The following is a 27,097-nucleotide window of genomic DNA, read 5'->3' on the forward strand; positions in this document are numbered from 1 at the left end:
ATAATACTAACAGCTAACACTTACTGAGTACATGCGCTGGTGCTGGGATTCTTGTAAGGGCTTCTCCTTTCCTAAGATATTTGTTCTGCATGATAGCCCTATGAGGAATGTACCATTATAATGCACATTTTATACATGAAGAGGCCGATACAGAGATTTAAGCTGATATTTGACTATAAGTCTGCACCCAGGAGGAGCTGAAATGGCTGGAGGTGTAAATCTCACGTCCTCAGCTACAGACCAATGGCTGTGGACACACTGAGGCATTCCAGACAGAGGGTGTCAATAGAGAGAGAGGACTAAACACCGAGCCCTAGGGCACCCTGACGCCTACAAGCTGGCCAGGTGAACCACAGCCAACAAAGCTCTCTGAAGGTCAGTGTGGTTCCTGGAAGGTGGTCTGTCCTTTCTCTAAGCCGAATTTCCCCACTGCCCCTCCCACCTGCACTGCCTTGTCCCCTTCGTAATAGCAGGGACAGTGTGTAACTTTCACCACTGCCCAAGATCCCAAGGTTACAATAACATTGGTATGGAAAGCAGAATGATGGAGTCAGGAAGCCTGGTGGTCATATGCAGCCAGTTGGAAACAGAAAAGAGCAAATAAACAAGGGGAGAAGACCATGAGTCAGAGGAGAGGGAGAAATGAATATTTCCTGAGTGCTAAGTAAGGCTGGGCGTCTGCTGGAGGCATGTAGTTCCTCATTTAAACTTCAGAGGGACACAATGGGTGGAATAGTCATTGCTGTCCACTTTCATCATGCAAACGTTTTATTTCCTTTGATTTTAACAGTAACTTCTTATAAAAACAAATGAGAAAATAGAGAAGAGTATAATAAAAGAATACATCTCATCAATTCAGTACTATCATTTTGCCTCAGCAGCTATACATTTTTGTTGTTGATGTAAATATAACACAAACCTTTGCCAAGTGAACGAGTTGTACAGGTGTACACACTATTAAAAGGAATTAATCGGTTGTGCAACCCTACCCTTAATCAGTGTGATTTTTCAATCATTGTAAACAGAAACTCAGTTTCCATATGCAATAACACCCCTTTATTCCCTCCCTCCTGCCCCTGGGAACCCTTATAAACTTTCGTCTCTATACATTTGCCTGTTTTTGTAAAAGGCATGCTTTTTAATTTGAAAGTTGATGACAAGCTACAAGGGTGAATTCATGTGGAAGCAGAAGTTATTTGCAATACATACATCCTACTACAAACTTGGTTCCAGAATATACAAAGGATGATTCATAAAGAAAAAAAAAGAAGAATTCAATAGAAAGCCAAGTAAATACTTGAACGCTCTATAAAAGATTTCTGTATGGCCAGCATACATATGGAAAGGGACTACATCAGTTATCAGAGGAATTCTAATAAAAACTCACAATGTGATCCTAACCCTGCACACCAGAATGGCTAAAATAAAAAAAAAAAAAATGGAAACACCAACTATTTGGTAGAACATGGAGCAACTGGAATTCTATTCTACTGCTAGTGAAAGTGTAATTTGGTACAACCACTTTAAAAATGCTTTGGCCATATCTACTACAGCTGTGAACATCCATATATTCTATGACCAAGCAATTCTACTTCTAGATACATACCCAGTAGAAATGGGTACATATGTTCACCAGAACACATAAGTCTAACTATTTCCTAGGGAATGAACACCCTCCTTCTGAATGCCTAACTTTTGTTTTTAACGGTTCTTTAGATGAAGGTTTACTGAGCAAAGTAGCTTCTCATTAAACAGTTAGGACATATATTGTTTTACGACATTGTTTACCAACTTCAAGATATGTCAATACCCTCTCTTCTTAAACTTGGGTTCCCTATTACCAGCTTTCCTGTCCTCTCCTGCCTTCTAGTCCTTCTTCCTGGGCTGGTATGCCCCAGGAGTCTCATTTTGTTTTATGGGCCTGTCTAATCTTTGGTTAAGGGTGAACCTCAGGAGTGACTTCATTATTGAGCTAAAAAAGGATGTCTGGGGGTCATATTCTCAGGGTTTCTCCAGTCTCTGTCAAGCTAGCAATTCTGGGTTTTGCTTTTTTTTTTTGAATTAGGATTTTGTTCTACATTTTTCTCCAGTCCTGTCCTGAATGCCTCACTTAAAAAGCACTATTCTCGTCTGTTCTAAGGTGATGGCCATATATAATGATAAGCTTATAAAGAAAAGTCTAGAGCTTTCTGTGAAATGCAGCAGCAAATCTCTAGAGGCTCATGTTCTTATAGCTTCTGTTCCCTCTGGAGCTACTGCTTCTGTCTGTCCTTCTGCTGGGCTGCACCACATGGAACCAGTTATAAAATTCAACTTCATCTTATAAATTCACAGGAGTCCTACTCACACAAAATTTTTATTGGCTATGAGAACAGCTGTGTAGAAAAGGTATCGAAGGGATTTCTATTCCAGCAAAGCAAAACCTTAAAATGAAATGGCTGGAAATGGCGGGCCTCCTTCTGTAAAAATGTTTTTCCATATGGAATATGGGAAAATGCAGTTAAGATATGGCTTATGCAAAAAGGCAAAAAGGAGTGCTTGCAGCAATTTGGTAATCATTTAGATCACCTGTAAAAATATTTTCATCCTTTTTCTCACAGCTTTCAGGAAACGAAATTCCAAAAGGATCACATATTCAAAAGTAAAATATGCCACCATAGAAATTTCAGAAGAAACTATGAGAGATTTTGTTTTGCTTTTTATTGGTAAAAGAGAAAGATTTTCTAAAAATCCCAAAGCTGTGAAGGTTAAAACTGGTAAGATACAGATATAGATGTTAGGCATATCAAAAACTATATGAAGAAAGCAAAAATACAGGTAAAAATCTGAAGAAAAATTCATAGGCTAAGGATTTGAATAGACATTTCTCCAAAGAAGGTATAGAAATGGTCAATAATCACATGAAAAGAAGCTCAACCTCATTAGTCATTAGGGAAATGCGAATCAAAACCAAAACGCACTATTATTTCAAAACCACTAAGATGGCTCAAATCAATAGGATGGACAACACAAGTGGTGAGGATGTGGAGAAACTGGAACCCTCATACATTGCTGGTGGACATGTAACATGATCCAATCGCTTTGGAAAACAGTTAGGTACTTGCTCAGAAAGGTAAACATAGAGTTAGCATGCAAGATAGCAATCCCATTCCTAGGTATGCATCCAGGACAACTGAAGCACGTTCACATAATAACTTACAAAAGAATTTGCATAGTAGAATTATTTATAAATAGCCAAAACGTGGAGAGAATCCAAAAGTCATGAACTGATAGATAAACTGTGGTATACTCGTAAAACGGAATATTACTCAGCCATTAAAAGGCATCAGGTACTAATACATGGCACAATATGGACAGACCTTGAGAACGTTATGCTAGGTGAAAGAAGCCAAACAGAAATGACTGCGTGGTACATGATTCCATTTACATGAAATATCCAGGACAGACAAACCAACACAGACAGAATGTAGATTAGCAGTTGGTACGTCTTGAAGGAAAGGAGTAATGAGGATGACTACTAATATGCAGGGCGTTTATTTACAGGGTACTGAAAATATCCTGAAGCTAGACAGTGGTGATTGTTGCACAACTCTGTCCATATACTAGAAACCACAGAATTGTGCACATTATAAAAGGCAATGTTATGGCGGGTGAATTATATCTCAATAGAAATATTTGTGACTCCCGAAAGACTAACATTTCAATTAAATATATACAACCTATGAATCAGTAGGCGAAAACAACCCAATTTTACCACCTCTTTCTCCAGCCAAAGTGAAGGGGTACATTCTACTAATACATCTTATTTTTTTATCTCTTCATTAACAAGTTCTGTTTTCATTATACATAACTTTGAGTTATACGAGTCCTAGTCTCCATTTCCTTATGCCTGTTTTCACTATTGTAACTACATAAACAGAACTCTTCCATGGTTTTTATAAAAACCCACCCACTCATTCAATCAGACATATCATTTTTGGAAGCTTCTTAGGTGCCAGGAACCAGGATACTCTGACCAACACAGCAGAAAGGTCCTGCCTGCATGGGCCTTCTATTTTTGTGGAACAGTCAGATGATAAACCAGCCAAACAGTATGTAATGTTACCTAACATCAGGAGGGAGACGTATCATTTTGGAGGTGTCCCAAGCTGTGTCTCTCGCCTCTGAACCCAGTGGAAAGTAAACACTTTGAAGGAACTGTGAGGTCAGTAAGTGTGAAAAAGACATTTCATTTCAGTTTCATTTGGTTGGTTTTACCTGCTATGCTGTCAACATTTTTTTAAACTCTATCCTGCAGCTGACATCAACCAACCCCCCAAAAAGCAAAAACAAAACCTGATGCCATGCAGTCGATTCCGACTCACAGTGACCCTGTAGGACACAGTAGGGTCTCCAAGGAGTTCCTCGTCTTAGGACACAAATAATTCCTGCTTATGAGAATCTGAAAGTTGTTCACTGTGGATGTGTGAGGGACTCAGTAACACTTGCAGAGATTCCATGTGGGTGTGGTGCTCAAGTGTGAGCATCGGGGGGAATGGACCCCATGTGCACTTTGCATCCTGGAGATTATGACACAACAAACATTCCCTCTTCATTGTCCTGCATCTTGTAAGAGAACAGAGGGAATTGTTAGGCAGAACCATTTGAAAATGCATGGCAAGAAATTTTATTGAAACATTAAATTCAAAATAAAATCTTCCTATGTTTTTCAACCTTCCCTACCTCATTTCAAGAGGTAATTAGACACACAGTTAAAGCCCTGAAACTTCGAGACTCTGAAGAGTCTGTTGTAAGAGTCTCAGCTCATTGGAGTAATCACACTGAGTGAACTGGAACCCAGGGGAAGAGTGGGAGTCAGACAGCAGAGACCTACACATTGGGAAGGGGTGAGGCCTGCTTCTTGATAATGCCCTGGGGTAGGTGGCAGCACTTCAAAGGGTAATGCAGGCACACAAGTAGACAAACCACGTTATGGTGTTCCCAGCCCTGCCAAGGTTCTCATGCTCCATCTGAGAATGGAAGCAGCAGAGACAATGCTTCTAGAGAGATCACCCACATAGGCTGAGGCGATGGGTGTGTTAAAGATCTCCAAACCTTGGTCCTTCTTTAGACCCCGGGGTACCTAGAAAATAAACCAACACCAAATATACCCCTATAAAGAAGTAAGGTTAAAATTTTACCCCAATTTTGTAAGCCGAGAGCTCTGAGTCGGAATTCAGTTTATTTAAAGAAATATCAAGTTTTCTTGCACACATGAATTTGTGCTGATTCACTTACAATTCATATTATTCATTCATCCATGAAGTCAGCAAACATTTACACTATAACAGCTACATGTGAGACCCTATGGCAGTTGCTCTTGATGATGAAATGACTCAGAGAATTTCCCTCAATGCCTGGTGAGAGAAACAGCCAAGTTAACAGTTGTATCAGTCATGTATTGCTGTGTTACAAATGACCCCAAATTGTCGTGTCTTAAAAGAGCGACAATTTACCAGCTCACAATTTTTCAAGTTGTCAGTCTGGAGCTCTTCTGATCTGGGCCAGCCTCAGTGGCTCACAACACGGCTTCCTCATGTGTCTACAATTTGCTTCCAGGTAGCTGGGAGCCAGTTCATAACATCAAGTCAGTGAAACCGCTAGATCCTCCCTCCACTGGTCTTCCATCATCTAGCAGGCTGGCCTGAGGATGTTCCCATGAGTTCTCAGGGTTTAAGAGCAACAAAAGGGAAGTCTCAATGTAAAGTCTTCCAACTCTCTCATTTTATCAGGTTTTCTACCATCCCAATGTCCAAAACAATAATGTCAGCCCCAACTAAGGGATGGAGAAAGACTCCTACTGCTAATGAAAGGCGCTCCAGAGTCTCATAGAAGGCATGGGCACAGAGAGAGAATGAATGTGTAGACATTTCTTACATTAACCACAAAAAGTAAATGCAATTGTGTTTTATGCTGTGGTAAAGGGTTTTGCAGGTACAATGGAGTAGGGAGCAAGAAGTGAAGAAATCTACCAGGAGGATATTTAGGGAAGTGATGTCTGAACCAAGTTGAGAATATGATTGGATAGTTAAGGCGTGACAAAAGGCCCGGGTCCAGGAAGCCCCATGTCTTCTCCAGAGAGAAGTCTGAGGAGACAGGCTGAAGCCACTGAGGCATCTGAAACATTTGTGACCAGATGCAGATCATCTTTTGTTCTACTGTTTTCCAACCACTCGTCCCTATTTATAGTTTGGAGTCATACAAGAGTAGACCTTAGCATTTCCCTGTTGAAACTTTTATTTTCCTCTGAGAAGTCATCAGCACCCCAACGTTCTTAATTGCTTCCTCAAATGCTGTCTCCATTTACCAGCTCCTTTTCTAAATGGGCTCCAGAGTGAAAGCAGAGCCTGGAAGATGCAGAGGTCATGGACTTTCCCCAAGTCAACTCCTAAACCTCCCATTCTGGCTGACCACAAATTCCTGAGTCTTAGCATTTTATGGTGAGCTCATAAGCCCAATCTGTTCCAATGGGGTCAGTTCTCTTAACCACCATGCTTCACCAGAGAGTAGGCCATCAGATGGGATGGGAGAGAAAATCTAGTCACGGGGAAGAGCCTGTGTGAAGCCCCAGAGGCTAAGGAGACCTGAGAGGTGTTCAGAGCGGACATTGTATGACCAGGGCCGGAGAGACATGATTCCAAGAGAGTCAAATGAAAAGTTTTGGACAAATCAACTCCTGGTCACACTGTAACGATTCCCTGTACTCTCTCTCTCCCCACCAAGGGATAGTAACGAATGGAGTGCAGAGAAAAGTTGCAATTCCTTTTTTATATCTAAGCCCCCTTTTCCCAGTCTGGGACTGGCAGTATTCAAGCTCCTACTTGAACTGTTTCATATTTTTGTTTTTGCTGTGTTTCTATTTAAAGTGGGCTCATGGAACTGAGCAATGTCAGGAATGATGTCACACAGGGTTATGGAAGCCATGCCGTTCATGCTGATCTCACCTACTCTTTTGGAGAGGGTGTCGATCTGAGATCCTGTGGGAGAGCACCTGGAACTACTCTATCACAGAAATTCTGGACTAAACCGGGGTCCCCAAGTCATCAAACGGTCATGCATCATGAAGAACTGGGAAAAGGGATAAAGATCCTTCAGAACATCACTATGATTGGACATCTTCACCCAGAGAGGATGAAACAGTGATACACAAGGAAGAGGCCTTTCTCTAAGACTCTAGATAAGGGTGAGAGGAAAAATTGTCCCAGATTGATGTGTGTTACGGAACAAAGGGTCTGGTTTCCACCAGAAAAGAGAGCCGTGATAGGACAAGATGAAGGAATTGGGAATGGATAAGGTCATAAGGAGGAGCGCCCTGAGAAAGCATTTCCTGTCATTTGGTAGGCAATTAACCAAATTCTTATATCAATAAGAAATGTAGGAATAAGTGAGGGATCAAGCTACAGAATTCACTGGGAGTTCGAGAGCTTTCCAGGCACTCTGTTGTTTAGGCTCTGTACCTGGTGGAAAGGAAGGAAGCCAGTGGACAACTAGTGCAGAGAGTATACGATGGGGGAAAGGGTGGTTAGAGAGAAGCGTACTTATTATATTTTCTAATGACATGATATTAATGTACTATGTGAAGAATTAAGAAAATATTTCAGGAGGTTCTGGGAGTGAGAAGTTGAAGGAGCCCAGAGCCCACATCATTGAGGGCAGAAGATGGCTTGCAGACTCCTCCCCTAGATTCAGGAACTCCCCTTCTCCTCCTATGTCTTCTCCCCACATCTCCCGAAGGGCCTAAAAAACCCTCACAGCAAAGAGAGCTAAAGGATAGAATTTTTTTACATTCCTACTTTTCTTAACCTGAATTTTGTCTAGGATCTTTAATTTGCCACTCCTTTCAGGGCAGTTTTGTTGCCCTCTTCACTACCATTATTTTTGCTACCCCCCACCACTACTCTAGCGCTGCCCTCCACTGGCCCTATTTCCTTTTGCTTCCTAGGTTTCTAACTGGCCTCTAAAACCCTCTTGAGAGATCCCCTCCTGCAGCTTCTGTCACGGAGCTTGCACTCCACTCCCAAGATGCTTTCATATCTTTCTTCCTTAACTCGCCAATCCTACCTTCATACTCAGAAAAATACAGACCCTTATGTTGACATATACAACCCACCCACACACACAGTTGATGTGATTGTGTCTTGGCTACTGAGATTTGTACCATCGGACTTTCAAATATGGACATCTCTTTCTGCCTCACACTGAAAGAGTATTTCTCATAATGACATGGTGAGAGCTTTCTGTTCAGGGAAAGGCAATCTTAAAGGAGAAGCTTTAAATTATACATAAATATACAAATTTTGCTCTAAGTATAATTCCTTGAATAACAGGTCTTCCCTTAATGGCCACATAAACCAGAGACGCCATCAGCCTGAAACCAGAAGAACTAGGTGGTGCGCAGCTACAGTCAATAACTGCCCTGACAGAGGATACTTGCAAGTTATAAAAATGATGGTACCCTCAAATACAGCCCTTATACTGAAAGAAAAGACCAATATGAATGTCAGAGATACTCTGAAACTTGCTCTTGAACGTAAAGTAGCTAAAGGAAATGAAAGAAATGATGAAGTAGAAGAGCTGAAGAGAAGATTTACAAAGGGCGGCTCGAGAAGACAAAGTATGATAATGACATGCGCAAAGACTTGGCGTTAGAAAAACAAAAGGGAAGAACATGCTTGGCATCTCTCAAGCTAAAGGAACTGAAGAAAAAATCCAAGCCTCGAGATGCAATAGTGAAGGATTGTACGGGCAAAATATTGAACAACACAGGAAGCATCAAAATAAGATGGAAAGAATACACAGGGTCACTGCACAGACACACACACACAAACACACACACACACACAAAAGCATGGGTCAATGTTCAACCATTTCAGGAGGTAGCATGTCATCAAGAACTGATGGTATTGAAGGAAGAAGTCCAAGCTTCACTGAAGGCATTGGCAAAAAACAAGACTCCAAGAACTGACAGGTACCAGTTGAGATGTTTCAACAAACAGATGCAGCACTGGAGGTGCTCAATCGTCTATGCCGAATAATTTAGCCATCCGATTGGACGAGATCCATGTTTGTGCACATTCCAAAGAAAGTGATTCAACAAAATTCAGAAACTATCAAACAATATCATTAATATCAAAACCCAGTAATATTTTGCTGAAGATCATTAAAAAGAAGTTGCAGTCAATTGGCAAAATAATTCTATTATGAAATCATTCTGCATCCCACTTTGAAATGTGGCGTCTGGGGTCTTAAATGCTAACAAGCGGCCATCTAAGATGCATCAATTGGTCTCAACCCATCTGGAGCAAAGGAAAATGAAGAACACCAAGGCCACACGACAACTAAGAGCCCAAGAGACAGAAAGGGCCACATGAACCAGAGACCTACATCATCCTGAGACCAGAAGAACTAGTTGCTGCCCGGCCACAATCGATGACTGCCCTGACAGGGAGCACAGCAGAGGACCCCTGAGGGAGCAGGAGATCAGTGGGATACAGACCCCAAATTCTCATAAAAAGACCAAACTTAATGGTCTGACTGAGACTGGAGGAATCCCGGCGGCCATGCTCCCCAGACCTTCTGTTGACACAGGACAGGAACCATCCCTGAAGACAACTCATCAGAAATGAAAGGGACTGGTCAGTGGGTGGGAGAGAGACGCTGATGAAGAGTGAGCTAATTATATCAGGTGGACACTTGAGATTGTGTTGGCAACTCTTGTCTGGAGGGGGGATGGGAGGATAGAGAGAGAGGGAAGCAGGCAAAAATTGTCAAGAAAGGAGAGACTGAAAGGGCTGACTCAAGAGGGGGAGAGCAAGTGGGAGTAGGGAGTGAGATGTATGTAAACTTATATGTGACAGACTGATTGGATTTGTAAACGTTCACTTGAAGCTTAATAAAAGTTATTAAAAAAAAAAAAAAGAAGTTGCAACAGAAATTCAAGTCAGATTCAGAAGAGGGTATGGAATGAGGAATATCATTGCTGATGTCTGATGGATCTGGGCTCAAAGCAGAGAATACCAGAATACCAGAAAGATGTTTCCATGTGTTTTATTGACTATGAAATGGCATTATACTGTGTGAATCATAACAAATTATGGATAACTCTTCAAAGAATGGAAATTCTAGAACACTTAAGTTTGCTCATTTGAAACCTGTACATAGACCACGAGGCAGTTTTTCAGAGAGAACAAGGGGCACTATGTGGTTTAAGATCAGGAATAGTTTGTGTCAGGGTTCTATCCTTTCATTACATTTATTCAATCTGTATGCTGAGCAAATAATCCAAAAAGCTGCACTCTATGAAGAAGAACGTGGCATTAGGCTTAGAGGAAGATTCATTAACAACCTACGATATGCAGATAACACAAACTTGGTGAAAGTGAAGAGGACCTGAAGCACTTAGTGGTGAATATCAAAGACTACAACCTTCAGTATGGGTTGCACCTCAACATAAAGAAAACAAAAATCTTCACAACTGGACCAATAAGCAACATCATGATAAACAGAGAAAAGATTGAAGTTATCAAGGATCTCATTTTATTTGGTTCCCCAGTCCACGCTCATGGAAGCAGCAATCAAGGAATCAAATGATGTATTGCAAATCTGCTGCAAAAGAACTCTTTAAGCTGGTGACAAGCACAGATGTCACTCTGAAGGCTAAGGTGTGCCTGACACAAGCCATGACATTTTCAAACGCCTCATACGCATGTGAAAGCTGGACAATGAATAAGGGAAACCGAAGAAGAAATGCTGCCTTTGAATTATGGTGTTGGTGAACAATATTGAATATACCACAGACTGCCAGAAGAACAAACAAATCTGTCTTGGAGGAAGTACAGCCAGAATATTCCTTACAAGCACAGATGGTGAGTGTTTGTCTCACACGCTTTGGACATGTTATCAGCGGTGACCAGGCCCTGGAGAAGGACATTATGCTTGATAAAGTAGACAGTGAAAAAGAGGAAGACCCTCAGTGAGATGGATTGACACAGTGGCTGCAACAATGGGCTCTAGCATAATAACAAGTGTGAGAATGGCACAAGACTGGCCAGTGTTTTGTTCTGCTGTATATAGGGTCACTATAAATTAGAACTGACCTGATGACACCTAACAACAACAATACCCTGTTCGGCTTACTGCCTGTCTCTTAGTTTGCTGTACTGTGGTGGTTTGGATGTTGCTATGATGCTGGAAGCTAGGCCACCAGTATTTTAAACACCAACAGGGTTATCCATGGTGGACAGGTTTCAGTGGAGCTTCAAGACTAAGACACACTAGGAAGAAAGACCTGGAGATTTACTTCTGAAAATTAGCCAATTAAACCCTTACAGATCACAAGAGAATACTGTCCAATTCACTTGCTTTGGACATGTCATCAGGACAGATTAATCAGTCCTAGAGGAGAATATCATGGTTGGTGAAGAAGAAGGCCAACAAGGCCGTAGGAGACCCTTGGTGAGATGGACTGGCACATTAGCCATAATGATGGAATCTAAATTGCTGGCACTTGTGAGGATGACACAGGACCTGGCAAACTTTAGTTCTGTGTTACCTAAGTTCACCATTAGTCGGAGTCACCTCAATGGCAGCTAGCAAAAAATTACTGTTTGAGAGGAGAACTGAGATATGAACTTGATACAATATACCAAATATTAAAATGTTCAAAGATCTCATGTTTGCTATAAAAGAATAGGAATTGAAAATACAAGTTTCAAATCGCTAGAAGGAAAAAGAAAGTAAGAGAAATTTCACCATTCCAATAAAAAAAAAACAGGAAAGGCAGAATAATAATAATAAAAAAAAAGAACAGTGAATATGAAGTATAATATTGGAATTATGTCTAAATGTATGAGTAATAGCAAGAAAAAGGGATTAATACCTAAGGAAAAAACATGTACACTCAGCTTAGACTTGCAAATCCAGCCATATCTTATTTATAAAAGTTAAAACATAATGATAGAAACTTTTAAATTATGTAAATGAAGAAATTTCTACTGTCTAATGACCACATGAACAACCCTCTGCCAGATACTGTTGATACAGAAATGATTAAGAAAAGATTCCTTGCAGTCTGGTGAGAGAAACAGCCCAGTTAACAAATCAGTTATCAATTGCTGTATAACAAATGACCCAAAAATGAAGTGCCTTAAAAGAACAAGCAGTTACTTCACTCACAGTTTTGCAGGTTGGCAGTTTGGGGTTCTTCTGGTCTGGGGCAGACTCAGCCGCTCTCGGCTGGGCGCCCTCATGTATCTGGAATCAGCCACCATGTCAGCTGGCGGGCAGAGGGCCTGAAATCTTCTCAGCTGGATTCTCTCTCTAATGGTCTCTTGTCATTTATTAGGGTGGCCTGGGCTGTTCCCATGGGTTCTCAGTGTTTGAAGAGCAGCAAGAGGGCAAGGAGGAGCCCTGGTGGTGCAGTGGTTAAGGGCTCAGTTGCTAAAGGAAAGGTAATCAGTTTGTACCCACCAGCTGCTCTGCAGAAGAAAGACATGGCACTCTCCTTCTGTAAAGATTACAGCCTTGGAAACCCTATGGGGCAGTTCTACTCTGTCCTTCAGGGTCACTATGAGTTAGAATATACTTGAGAGTGATGGGTTTCATTTTTGGTAAGAGAGCAAGTCACGATGTGTCTAATTATATTCGGTCTCTGCTTCTATTGGTCTTTACACTGTCCCAAAGGCCAAAGGAATCATAGATCAGTCCAAATTCAAGGACTGGAGGAGGAATCTTGCTCTTCAGAAAGGGAGCTGTAGGTCATATAATATGTATGGATACATACATATTAGAACATGTGGCCATTTTTGCTATCCATCACAACATGTAAATGCAATCAAGTTTGTCCCTAGTTGTGGCACAAGCGTTTCTTAAATACAATAGAGTGTGGAGCACGGTTGGGAAATTCTACCAGGTGTAGGGTCGGAAAGGCTCCACCAGGAAGTGATGCTTGACCTAAATTTTGAAATACGAGTGGATGGTTAGGAGATTTTCTTTTTTTATATATTTCCAACCACTTGCCCACATTCTACCATCTGTCGTCACACAAAGCGAGCCCTCTGCTCCCATGTTGACATCTTTCATTTTCCTTCAAATCCTCAGGCTCTCCTCTACCTACCAAGCACAACTTCCCAAACCCTGCCTTAAAATGTTTCAACAATTTGCTTGTTCCTTTTCTAATTGCCCCCTGGACAAAAAAGGAGATCAAGCAGAGGACAGTGGACCTTTCCCCGAGGGCTCTCCTAAGCCTCCCAGGCAGGTTGACCATAGACGTCTGGAGTCTCAGTGCTTTTCTGTGATGATGTAATCCTACCCTTTTTAGTGGCTCCAAGGGAGAAGCGTGTGGACAGGCCAAGAGGCTTCACAGGGTTTAGAGTCAGGAGGTCAAGAGAGAGTGGCCTAGACACCACCACTGAGTGATGGTACCTCCAGGCAACAGACCAAAAACTCCATTGTACATGGATGGCTACGAAGGGTGAGTCTTTTGGAAGAGTTTTCTTTTATTTAATCAATAGATATATATTGGGTATCTCCTATGGGTGGGGTTCTGTCTCACTTTCTGGGACTGCCAAATATGAGGCAGACCTCATCTTTGTCCCCAAGTTATTTACAACACATTTGGAAGACACAAATTGGAAATTGAGCATCTCCTATCACTCAGTGCTATGATGGAGGATTACTAAAAGATTACTAGGTCCTCTGAATACATAAACCAGAAGCACAGACTGGGTACCTTGGAGGAGGAACCAGTCAACAGGAAGGGAGAGAACGTCTACTAGTCAGAGGGAACAGCCTGTGTGAAGCCTAAGTGGCAAAGGGGGCCTGAGAGGTGTTCAGAGTGGACATTGTGTTTCTAGGGCTGGAGAGATTTGATTCAGGGCCAGAGAAGAGGTTTGGGAGAAACAGCGACTCATTATACTCTTCTATTTCCTCAACTCACAGTTTCCTTCCTCTTAGATGTTGACTTCTTTAAGTGAACATTTCAATTCATTTTTAAGATATAATTTCCCTCCTCCCAGCCTCCTAGCCTCTCCCACAACAGTTGCCATATTTTTTCCTAGTGCGCTGTTTAGATTCAAACTGGGCCCTTGGAACTGAGCGATGTCAGCGATGATGTCACACAAGAGTTACTGGAAACCTTGGTGCTCACTCAGATCCCAACTGCTCTTTGGAGAGGTTGTGGGTCCGAGGTCTCCTGTGGGAGAGCGACTTTGGATACCAAATTACAAACGGTTCTGCCTACATCAAGGTCCCCAACTTGTGAGAGTTTGGGACATCATCTCTACGTGGGAGGAGGAGAAACATCTTGCCGGTGACCATCCTTCGTGGTTCATCTTCACCCAGCCAGAATGGAGCGGCAATACGTGAGGAAGAGGCCTTTCTCTAAGGCCCGAGGTAAGGGTGGGAGGAAAATTCAGTCTGTGCGATGGGTGCTGGGCAGCAAGGGGTTTGATTCACCCCGGAAACAAGGACCACAAGGTATCACCGAGGCTTTCACCTGAAAAAACTTCCTGTCCATTAGTAAACAGTAAGAAATTATACTGTGAATAAATAAATGAAGGAATAAATATGTGAGTGAAGTATAGAATTCTACTGTCATCTGAGGGGCTTTCCGTAACAGTAGCAGACAAGTCAGATTTGTGAACTCTCCTGCTTTGTTAGTGGAAAGAACGCAGGTGGGCAACTGGGGCAGTGGGTATAGAACCAGGGAGAAGGGTGGTTACAGAGTCTTGTACTTAATTTTTTCATGAGAATGAATTAATATATCATGCGAATTAAAAAAATATATCAAATTTATCAGGAGGTTTTGGGAGTGGGTGGTGTGATGGAGCACAGTACGACACATTCATTCAAGGTTCCCAGTCAATGTAAGCTGCCACAGTCCTCAGCCTGGACTCAGGCAGAAGAAGGTCCAGGAAGGCCCTGCCCCTCTAGCTCTAGGGATTTCCCTTCTCCAAGGTCTCCTGACCATCTTTACCTAAGGGTTTAACATTTCTTCTAGGTAAAGACAGCTATAGTATAGATCGTTTTTTTTTCTCTTGTAATTGAAAAGTTTTATTTTTTTAAATTGTCTTGAAAATATACATAAAACATAACTGAATAATTTCTAATGTATGAGTCAGTGATACTTATTACATTCTTCAAGTCATATAACCATTCTCAATATCCTTCTCCAAACTTTTCTACAACCATTAACATAACCTCAATGCCCCAGTGGAAAAACTTCCCCTTCCCCCTGCCCACACCTGGCAACGACCAATAATCCTTGCTTTCTATATATTTGCTTATTTCATGTAAGTCAGATCGTACAGTATTTGCCCTATACTTAGGGCAAATACTAACTTATTCCATTTAGCATTATATTTTCAAAGTCTAGCAGGAAAGAATTTTAAAATTCCAACTATAGCTAACCTCAGTTTCTGCTATCATTCTTAGTTATCCATTCTTTCTCCGACTAGTCTGCCCCCCCTTTGTCTTCTTGGTTGCTGCCCCATTCTGCCCTTCAGTGGCTGAGCCCTGCTTTCTGCTCCCTCCTTGATCTCTGTATCCTTCTAACACACTGCTGGCATGTTCCATCTCTGAATCTTGTCTCTCTCTCAGGCTTTCCCTCCATCCAATGCACCCGACCTAGCTCCATCTCTTTCTGCATCCTGAACTCTGCAGTCCTTCCCACAGATTCAGAAACATACACAGACCTTTAGGTTGACACAGACAACCCACTGAGACATACACAGCGGAGGAGGCTGTGTGTTCTCCATCTGAAGTTCTCGCATCAAGGTTCTCAGATATGGCCATCTCTTTCTGCCTCACTTCATCTACTAAGGACTGGGCTTCTATTCTGAGAAAAACAATTTTCATCTTCTACTGTGGCTGGTTAAGAAGGGTGCAAGGAAGAGGTATACATGTAAGAATCATAACTAAATATACACATTCTTCTCTTTACGTATAACTCCTCTATAAAAAGCCTTTCAGTAAAAAGAGGATGAAAAGAGGTGACCATTGCTCTGGAGTGCTTACCCTCCAAATTTACTAAGAATATCACCCGCATACAAAACATCAAGTCACACATTTATTTTGAAGCTTCATGGGAATGAGGTCATTTCTAAGTTCCAAAGGAACAAATTCATTGGAATTCAATAAATGTGGAATTAAAGAAAAATAACTTCTTAAAAAATGAACTACCATAAACAGTGCCACTTTACAATGCAGACTTTGTCTTCCACAGCAGTGCCCCCAAGGGTGGTGGGTCTCTGGGGAAGAAGAAAGAAACCATGGGGTCTGTAGAGGTGGAGGAGGTGGTAATGGAAAGGCCTCCAGGGGTCCCTATGACCAAAGATTTGGGGTCACAGGTGAGAATAAGGACCCTGAAAGCTCAAGTAAATTAACTCTCTATTCTCAGAGGTCTCTATCCAAGAGGAAAATGTGCAACAGTCAACAACATGCCATGAAAAAAGTCGAAGCTCCAGGCCCAGGAAGATTCCAAAACAATCTGAGAACTCTTTTCTGTCATCTTTCACCGAGCAGACCTCTCACTCCTCCAGCTACGGGGCTGCCCCAGGAAAGCGATGGGTCAGGTGTGCATATTTCACCAAGGTGCGCACGGTCAAGGGGGTGGCGGTCTCCTGGCAGACCAAAACCTCCTTTGCCCCCGTGGGCAAGATGCCCCAGGTCTTTGAAGCCGAGCTCTCTGAGGAGAGCACCATCGGCTCTGCCCCCAGTCTGGCCAACACTGAGTCCCTGGTCAGCACCCTGGAGCCCTGGCAGGAGGGGCCCCAGACCTGTACCCAGGAGCCCACCGACCAAGGGGAGGAGCATGGGGAGAGCCCCCGCGCAACCACCCCGGAGTGGCTGGTGACCCGTGAGCGCGGCTTCCGCTGCATGGCCTGCTGCCGCGTGTTCGAGTCCGGGGAAGCCCTCGTGGCCCATGCGGAGCATGGTGTGACTCAGGGCTTCAGCTGCCGGGTCTTCTTTGAAGAGCTGCTGGAGAGGCGGCTGCCAGGCTCAGTGCAGCGCAGGCCCAGACGCTGCCACCAGCTGGCCAGGCGTTGCCTGATGGCGGCCAAGAAGAGGGAGGTGAGGGAGAAGAGAGCGGTCTGCAGACGCCTGGAGGAGCAGCTGGAGAAGCAGAGAGAAGAACTGAAGAGGCTGAGGCACCAGCTGGACAGGCTGAAGAGGCAGGAGACCAGGCTGCAGAAGGAGCAGGCACACCACCGAGGCCAGAGGGGGAAGCGCCTGAAGACGTTCTAGAACCCCAGGAATAGGAGGAGCAGGGCCTTTGGGCTGGAAACGTGGGCCCTTCAGGAGAGACCTCCATTCAGGTTCGTTTAACCCAGCCCCCGTGGAAGATCATACCCTCCTTCCACTGTGACCCCAACCCTCCCAACCTAAGTGCACAGAGAACTCCAGCCCTAAGGGGGATCTGGATGGAAGAAGCCCCAGATAGCTGACCACAGACACCAGGTCCCCTCAGAGGCTCCCCTGACCCAGGAGAGGACAGGACAGGCCTCATCTGGATGGTGAGATCTTGGGACCCTAAGGATGAGCGCAGCATAAATAGGGAAAGGGAAATGGGATTTCAGTGGGACTTGGGAGGATTGGGGGGGGCCCTGCTGAGGTGTGATGGTGAAGGGGGTGTCACTGAGTTCTTTGGAGGAGAAGGAATCAGAGAGATGTCAGGCTGGTGGGAAACATGTCTGCAGGTGAGCAGTGGACATAAAGCCCTAAACAAACAACTCTGGGTCCCTTCCCAGCAGTATAGAGGCAGAGAAAGAGGCAGGGCTTGGTAGGAGGAGAGGAGGGCAGGTTGAAGGAAAATGAACTCACCCCAGCCATGTCTTCTGGTCTCCTACGGTGAATTTGGGTTTATGATTGGGATGCATCCTTTTTGCCACATTAGGGGAATGTAAGTGGGAGGTGGTGTAGAAAAATCCCCCTGGGTGTTAACCGTTTCTGGATAAGAGTTGATCCAGGGCTTGCAGGATATTTCCTGTAGAGCATGTCCTAGGGGAAGGGGTAGAGCTTTGGAACTTTTTCTTCGCCTAAATCAAGCTGTACATTCCGGTTCTTGACATGTCAAACAAACTTGCTAATTTTCTTTTTGTTTTCCTGTGGTCAAATCTGACCTGTCGCGAGGTCAAAGAACTGGAAGAAAAAGGCCCTCTGAGGTGAAAGAACCAAAAGAGAGGACAGGCTTCAAACCCAGGGAGAACAGCGAGAACACAGGTGATCAGAGGTAATGGTGGGAAGGGGCAGATTCAGGGCCAGACTCAACAGTGGACAACAAAGCCCCAGTCTCAGTCGCGACATCAAATCCCAAGTCTGGGGAAGCCCTGGACATGACAGGGGTGTATCCATCTCTCTGGGAAATGAGACCACAAGTATCACAGGGAACCCCCCAGGGGCAGAGGAATGGAGGGCAGGGCCTCTAGGATGGGCACCTCCATCCACAGTCTGTCCTGTGTGTATTCCTCAGAGTGACAGAGACGGCTCCTGCGAGGCAGAGGGTCAGAGGCAGAGAAGAACCAAGGTGTTCAGACCAGGTAAATTCTGCAGTCTCCTAAGGATCCAAAACGAAAAATCAGAGATTCTCAGAGGTATCAGGGTGGGAGGGGTTGGTATTCCCAGGCTGGGGAGAGGATGGCTGGGGAGGTGCTGCTTTCTGAAATCTTTTCATCAACATCTTTCTTCTTAAAAGCTACCTTCCCAGTTGATGTCCTCTATGATCTAGGCTCAGACCTGAATGGGGCCTAGAATGCACAAAGGCGGGTTATCCAGTGGGGCTAGGCAGGGAGGAGGTGGAAGCAGCATATCCGGGAAAGAGAATCTTCTAGAGGCGCATGAGTTACCTAGTGAATTGCACATGGCATCCAGCCTTCTGAATTTAGCTGTAGACGTGTGCTTGCAAGACGTGTTTGAGGGGTAACTCTACTGACTTCCCAAAATTATTTTTGGTCATTTCCAGTTATAGAGACCAGAAGAACTCACTGCCTCCAAGAACAACAAGAAATCCACTGGATCTGATTATTACTCTCTGTGGTGTGCTGTCCTTCCAGTGATTCAAATCTTTTGTCTGTCATTCTGGAGAATTTTCACCTATTTTAAATATCTAACAAAACACGTTAAAATATACATATATCTATGATGTTTATGAATTTCCAAAGCTCTGAAATTGCTTTTTATCACATTTGCAAGATCACAGATTTGTATGACAAAAAAATTTATGTCAGGGTCCCACCCTCATATGTAATTTGGTCCCGCTCCCACAAGGTATCCGATGGTAATAGACACACGTGTATCCTTCCCTACACCTCTCTGCAGGGACGCATACACACAGTCACAGGTACACAAGTACATCTGCTGGGGTGTTTACTTTTATGAAAGCCTGGTCACACTCCACCCACAATGCTCTCGCCCCTTATTTCACTTAATATTCTACCTTGATTCTCTTTAAGTCATTAGATATGGCACTAACACTATATTTTTTGATCTTTTAACTTACATGAATAATTTAAATAGATGATATCAATTCAGTACACTTTATCTGGACTTCTACATGTTGTTGTCAGAAGCTATCAAGTCAGTTCTGACTCACAGTGGCCCTTTGCACCACAGAACAAAACACCACCCGGTCATGTGCAATCCTAATAATCTTTGCTCTATTTGAGCACACTGTTGCAGCCACTGTATCAATCTCATTGAGGGTCTTCCTCTTTTTCACTGGACCTCTGCTTTACCAAGCATGATGTCCTTTTCCAGGGACTGGTCCCTCCCTCTTGATAACATGGCCAAAGCCATCCTTGCTTCTAAGGAACATTCTGGCTTTCTCCCTTTAAGACAGATTTGTTCATCCATACATAACACTACTAAGATGGAAACATTATCATCCATGCTTTTTAAGTCCACTCTTCCTGCGTGTTCTACCTCTCCTCCCTCTGTTCTTTCCTGCAAGTGAATCCAAGATAATTCAGGTTAACAATGTGGTAAGTACTCTCTCTTATCCTTGCTTAAACAAGCACACGGACTTATACACACTCATAAACATAAACAGGTATTCAAGCATATTCAAACAATTGATATTGTTTAACCCAGATGTGATCATTTTATATACACTTCTCTGCATGCACCTTGATTTTTTCAGTAATACTTCAATAATACTTCACAGAGATTTTTCCCACTCAACTACTACAACTCATTTATTGATGATGTAGCTTTACCATAAGTTATCTATCATTCAACTATCAATGTACAGTCAATGTTTGGTCAACACTAATAATAACTATCAGTTGTATACTACAGGATCTGTTTCTGTGGAATAGACTCCATAGAGTGAGATTTCCAGCTCAAAGTATGTTTTTAAAGTACAGAGCCATGGCCATGTCTTTCCCCTAGAGGCTGTCCTAAAGCACCTTTCCAGCCATGTCTCAGGGTATCCTTCTCCCCACAGCCCAGCCAGCCATAGATGGTGTTGATTTTTAAATTGTGCCAGTTTCACTGGGACTTTGATATTTTCTTAACTACCAGTGTTTTTGAGCAACTTGGACTATGTTTATTGGGCATGTGGATTTGCTGTGAACGATCTGTTTGAATTCACTGCTCATTTTTCAAGTGCTTAACTTTTATCCTTCTGTGTAAAATGGAAATTGTTATTAAGTCTTGTCATCTCCATTTCACATGATTTTCCAAATCTATCATTTGTGTATCACATTTTTGCAAGCTTTGTCCCCCAGAACGATCACTTGAGTCAGCACTGTTTATTAAATAAATATAATTTTCTCAAAATACCACCTTTGTATCAATGGTTATTGTGACTTCTTAGCAGATTTTGTTTCATTGGTCGACTTGTCAGTTTCTGTGCTATGTAATATCAATTTGTTCTGTTACCTGAAGAGGTAGACACCTGTCAGTATCCTGCTTTTTCATGTTTTTCTTCTCTATACCTTTTAAAGCAGCCGTAGTGTTGTAGTGATTAAGTGCTCATCTGCTAATCCAAAGAAGGTTTGGCAGGTCGAACCCACCAGGGGGCACTGAGGGGAAAGACCTGTTGTTCTGCTCCCATAATGATCACAGCCTAGAAAACCCTATGGGGCAGTGAAATGGGATCACTATGAGTCAGAAATGGACTCCAAGTCTCCTAACACCAGCAACATCCTCTGCTATCTACTGTACTATTTGTAGCATATGATTACTGTATACAATTCAAAAACAACTATCTTAATATTCCAACTGGAAATACATTCCACTTATATATTAGTTTTAGGGACCTCCATTTGATTGACAAGACTTCTCATTTGAAAATATGGCATATTTTTTGCATATATTCAGGTTTCATTTTATGTATTTTAGTACATTAGTTTTCATCATAGAAGTCCTTTGCTGCTCTGGTCAAAACAATGTTTTCCTAAATATTTTACAGTTTTGAACACAGTTTGATCCAGTCAAGTAGTAGGGGAAAGAGAACGGTCTGCCCTTCTCACCCTTGCCAATTTGAGACCCTCATGTCTATACTGGAGAGAAATCATTGATTGTGATGTATTTGTCTTTTATTCAGGTATGCAATTATATCATCATTCTTTGAAAAATCTCTTATTATACTTATACTAGTTATTTAAATTTTCTAGTTTATTCCTTCACCTTAAAACTGTGTTGAGTGATACCAAAATTTTTGTCTAGTTCCAAATTTATCAGAATGAGTTGAATATTAATTTTCCATTTATCTCACACCTGCTAAGTTTGGGGAGAATCTATTATGCCCCAATAGATAACTACTACTCTGACCTGCTGACCATTATTGGAATCACACACAACTTGTTTCTGACAGTTAAGTACTTCCACCTGGCCTCTGTTGAGCTGGGATCCCATGATTTGCATTGCTACTAGGCAGCCCAGCTCCCACTAACAACCTGAGCCTATAGACGATTGTTGCTGTTAGTTGTCATCAAGTCATTTCTGACTCATGACCACCCCATGTGGGCATAGTAGAACTAACTGTTCAAGAGTGTTTTTAAGGCTTTCATCCTTTAGTAGCAGATGGCCAGGACTGTCTTCCAAGGACCCTCTGAGTACGTTCAAACTGCCAAACTTTCGGATAACAGTCAAGCACTTAACTGTTTGTGGCGTCCAGGGACTCCCTACAAAGTATACATATTGGTAAGCTCTATCTTGCTGGTGCTCCCCTCATCTCCGCATTCCTTATTCTTTTGATGAAATGGGTATCCTTCAGGACCTCCAAGAAATGGTCTTATAGAAGACTAACTCAGACATGCCCACATATTGGAGGCTTTTAATCCCTCTTCCAACATCTGACACAGCAGGTCTGGCATTTCGATTTCAGAGAATATGGGCCATTGCCTTTTCTAAGATTCCAAAAGCAATCCCACAGCATATTAAACCCATTTCCAGAACCCTTGCTACGGCAATAAATCCTTGTCAACAAACTCTCTTTGACCCAACTTTATATTAAACTCCCCTTGACTCAGCACCTTCAGCACCCACTCCTCAGCACACCCCCGTCCTGCTCACACAAGGCAGCCAGGTCTTGCAGCTCCTTCAGTGTACACTCCCTCCCCCGCAACCACAACAGCACTGCCCCCGATGGCTATGCTGGTATCTGACAACTAAGTATCTGGACAAATGCATGGGACACTATCTCAGGACTCTGCAAAGGAAAGTGTTGAAGGTGGATGGGGAAGGGGCGGAACCAGAACATAGAGTATGAACATTCCAGAGGCTGAAATTAAATGAGCCCAAATCTCAGAGCTGCACACCCGTTGTGGACAGAAATAGCTCCAAGAGAAGCCCTCTCTCATATAAATGGGATAGAAGGTCCGTAAAGGAGAGAGACAAGCAGCTGGGCAGGTGGGCAGACGCCTGAAACTCTGGCAGAGGAGAATCCTTTTCTCTGACCAGAGTATGGAAGAACCAAATATTGTAGAGAAAGCTCCATTACATTTTCTCTCTCTCTGCTGTTAACTGGCACCTAGTCAATTCTGCCTCAAAGGGTGAGACTTTTCAAAAGCAGATCACCGGGCTTGTCTTCTGAGGCGCTTCTTGACAGGTTCAAACTGCCAGCCTTTTGGCTGGTTGTCCAGTGCTTTGGCCCCATAGGTAGAACCAGTCACTTATGTGCACAACAGAATGAGGAGATTAAAGCCCCAGCATTTCCACCAGTGGGCCAGGAAAGCACTCCTTCAGAACTCAGAGAGCAGAAGAGAAAGAGAGAGAGGAGGCTGTGCAAGAAAGAGATTCTGCAGACTTGCTATGAACTCCTGATTCACCCCCCAGATGCATATGCATTGCCCTGACCCTAAGACGCATTATCAAATCCTTTAAGAGCCGTACTATGGGTTAGAACGCACTCCTTCAGAACTCAGAGAGGAGAAGAGAAAGACAGAGAGGAGGCTGTGCAAGAAAGAGATTCTGCAGACTTGCTATGAACTCCTGGTTCACCCCCGAGATGCATATGCATTGCCCTGACCCTAAGAAGCATTATAAAATCCTTTAAGAGCCGCACTATGGGTTAGAATGCCATCAAGGTTCCATACTGAGTGGCGCTCACATAGATTAGATCTGAATACAGCTGCAAAGCCTTCAAAAATTGAACTAACATTTGAACCACAGAATACAGAAGATGGGACAGAACTTGGAGCCTGAGCATAACTGGGTCAATTGACTGCTAAAAAAAAAAAATTCTGCATAAAATTTTTGAAGGACTTGTAGTCTCAAAATCATAAGACACAGATTTTAAAATGCTGTTCTAATCATTCTCCAAGAAATAACACAGACACTTTTTAAATAAATGGAAAGATAATAGGTGCTATTTGCAAATGAAAATTTTACATGTTAAAAGTACAATGGTAGAAATAAAAAATTCAGTTGATATTTTCACAATAGCAGAATGGCGATGACAGAGAAAAAACTAAATACTTGAAATAGATCAGTAGAAAATATCCATTCTGCAAACAGAGAGGAAAATATGGAAAAAAATGGACAGTGCCTCAATAACTAGACAAAAAGCTTATTTATTGGAACTCCAGAAGAAGTGGACAAAATGTGTGGTGAAGAAAATAGTATTTGAAAAAATACTGGCTGAACACTTTCCAAATGTGGTGAAAGACATAAACTTACAGATTCAAGAAGTTCAGCAAACCACAGCAAGTTAAAGAATTCTATGCCCCAATACCGTATTTGCACAAAAATATTCTGCGGGTTATGGGTTTTTTGCCAACCCAGTGGGCCTTACCCCACATCCCAAGTATATTTGTAAGTACATTACTCTAATTTTTTTTTTTTTTTAACAGCAGCGTGTAAAAAGAAAAAAACAGTGTACTGTACTTACAGACATACCCGGGAGGGGAAAAACAGTTGACACACATATATATATATAGAACATGGGTTACTTGCATAAAAATACCATACATCATAATCAACTGCAGAATAACAAAGGTCAAGAAAATACTCAGGAAGGAGGTAGAGAGAAAACAACACATTTCACCTGAGAAAAACAATTTGAATGACTCTGTATTCACTATCAGAAGCCATGGAAGCCAAAAAAAAAAAAGATTGTGAAACAACATTTTTTCAACCCTGAAAGATGGAAATACTAACCCAGAATTCTATGTATCATGTATCTATGTATCATTACCTTCAGGAGTAAAGCTCAAATAATGCCATTCTTAGGGGAAGGAAAACTGAGAGAATTCATCACCACCAGACTTCTAAGTGAAACACTAAAGGAAGTACTTCAGGTGGTAGACTTGGAATTTCAGTTGTTATTTAAGGAAAGCAGAAAACGTGGAAACTATGTGGTTAATATACTACGTCAACACTGTAGTTACTGCACAACATGGCGCTGGACAAGCCTCTTTGGAAAGTTTTTCCAGTCTCTTGGAAACGCTTGGAAATACGTCCTGGCAAATCATTATTAGAGAATGGAATTAATTTTGACAATACCTGAGAGATGTCTGCAGTCAAGTCTTATGAATAAACTGGAAAATAAATTTACTGACTGAAACTAAGGTGTGGTAACAAAACATGAGCCTCAGTTCCCGTGTGGCCATGAGCTGGCTCTGAAGGCCAACCTTCCCCAGAAAGGCATCTCAAGCACATTGGGGGCAATGGCTTCCTGTTGTTATTGCTAGGTGCCATCGAGTGGGTTTCTGAGTCATTGTGGCCCAGTGTAAAAGGAGAACTGCCCCGATAGGGTTTCCTGGTTTGTAATCTTAACGGAAGCAGTTCGCCAGGTCTTTACTCCTTAGAGCCTTTTGGTGGGTTCAAAAAACTAACCTTCGGTTAACAGCCGAGTGCTCAAACTTGGCACCACCTGGGATCCTTGGAGCAATGGCAGCACCACAGAATTTGGTAGAAACCTTCCCATAGGCCTTCTCTGAGAGGTAACCCCTTGCTTAAGGACCAAGTTTAGGTTTTATATATACTCATTCTACATAAAGTCTAGATAAGAACTACAGTGCTTCCTTGAGCGGACAATATGTATATGCCCTCCATAAACAAAATGTGTCAAGGGCAAAGTTTAATATTAAACCAAGGCATTTCCCGTCAGTCCTTACCTGAGAGGGTCTTCATGAGAATTTCCTGAGACTCTTGGAAAAGGACTTAGTAGACACTGCTTTCTTTTTACCTCTTCGCTCCTGAACAGAAACCTCTGCTAAGAGGTCCTGCGTAAAGCTCCAAACGCCTCTTCTTATCCTGAATGTAGGCCGTGTAATAAGACCAGGAACTAGGCATTCAGCTGGGTGAAGAAACCCAGGAGTACTTCCTGTCTTCAACACCTTCCAGTTCCAGCGAAATCCTGTTACAAGTCACTAGATCAGCCCAGGAGCTGGAAGACTGAAATTCCTGGTCCTCTGACAACTGGGAAGGGCAGGGTGGGGTTAGGCAGAGCCTCCTTGACCATCACTTGCCCCAAGAGGCTCTGGAGGCTGCTTCATGTTCTAAGTCAAAGGCCCTTCCAGCCCAGGCACATAAGAGCAGGGGAAGACTTTGTCCATTGAAAGAAAAGATGGGCACAGGAGTGGCAGGTTTTAGGGCACTCAGCATTGGTCAGCTTTGCGACTTCCGGACATCCTGGCCCATGGTCGCCTTCACGACTGGGCCTTTATAGCCTCTTCACCTCTCCGTCCTTCCCAGTTTTCTCCCAGGACCATGAACTGTGGCTTCTGCTAGTTTCAGTGATTTCAGTATTTCAGTAGCTCCTCACCCCACTCAGGGGAGGCAGTTTTGCAGACTGCAGGACACAAATCCACAGTGCTGTTTACGTGTCCTTCAGCAGAAACACTTCCGAGGGTACAAGTTGGCCTCAGAGACTCTGAGACCCAGGCAGAGAGAAGCCCAGGGGGAGGGTCACTGGCTTCAGGAAGTGTCAGCACTCTCAAGGGTCATGTCCCTGGGGTCGTGCCCAACTGCAGGAAAAATGAAGTGGGCTCTGAGGCTCCCTGTGCTGACCGTCCAGTACACTGGCCCTGGAAGCCTTGGAAGGATTCTGTCTTAGTCTAACCCAGCACTGGGGAAATCCTCACAGGGTAACAGCAGTGATATGCCTGGGGATCTTTATTCTAAAAGTCTCAAAGCAGTTGATACAGTCTTGTGAGGTGGGAGATGAGAAAGCTTGGGACCACCGAGAGAGGGTGGCAAAAGAAGGAAAACTTTATCACTCCCTCTGTTCAAGTTTTTTTTTTTTTTAATTCCACCTGGGGCTCCAAACAGGTCTTTGTGTTAAAGTTGTATTTCTCTGTGTTAATTTGTGATACTTAACTCAAATCTAGAGTTTCGAGCTCATTTTGATAATTCCTCCTTAGTCTGTGGAGACAGGAGTCTGCCTTCAGCCAGTGGTGAGAGTGGAAGAAATAAAGTCCCTAGTCCAGACTGGGGCAGGCTCTGCTGCTCCGCAAACTAGGGGTGCGGTCTCTGAAGAGCCCTTCTGAGGACAGCACAGGAGGGGCGTCTCGCCTGGAGAAAGAGCAGAGGGGGGTGGGGGATTGTTTGTGTGAGCAGTGTGGCCTCTGTGGCTTCGCCTTCTCCTCCTGGAAGTGCAACCTGTGGCCCTTCA

General features: G+C 43.1%; 1 long non-coding RNA gene across 1 annotated transcript in view; it reads right to left on the reverse strand.

Moving 5' to 3' along the window:
* The window catches only part of LOC135229358 (uncharacterized), a 97,370-nt gene continuing 70,273 nt past the window's right edge, over positions 1-27,097 (reverse strand). Inside the window, exon 2 of the long non-coding RNA XR_010320140.1 lies at positions 1-26,997. This is a non-coding gene — a long non-coding RNA (uncharacterized LOC135229358). The remainder of the gene's footprint in view (positions 26,998-27,097) is intronic.

The sequence above is a fragment of the Loxodonta africana genome, unplaced genomic scaffold (assembly GCF_030014295.1).
Source record: "Loxodonta africana isolate mLoxAfr1 unplaced genomic scaffold, mLoxAfr1.hap2 scaffold_282, whole genome shotgun sequence".
Taxonomy (NCBI): Eukaryota; Metazoa; Chordata; class Mammalia; order Proboscidea; family Elephantidae; genus Loxodonta; species Loxodonta africana.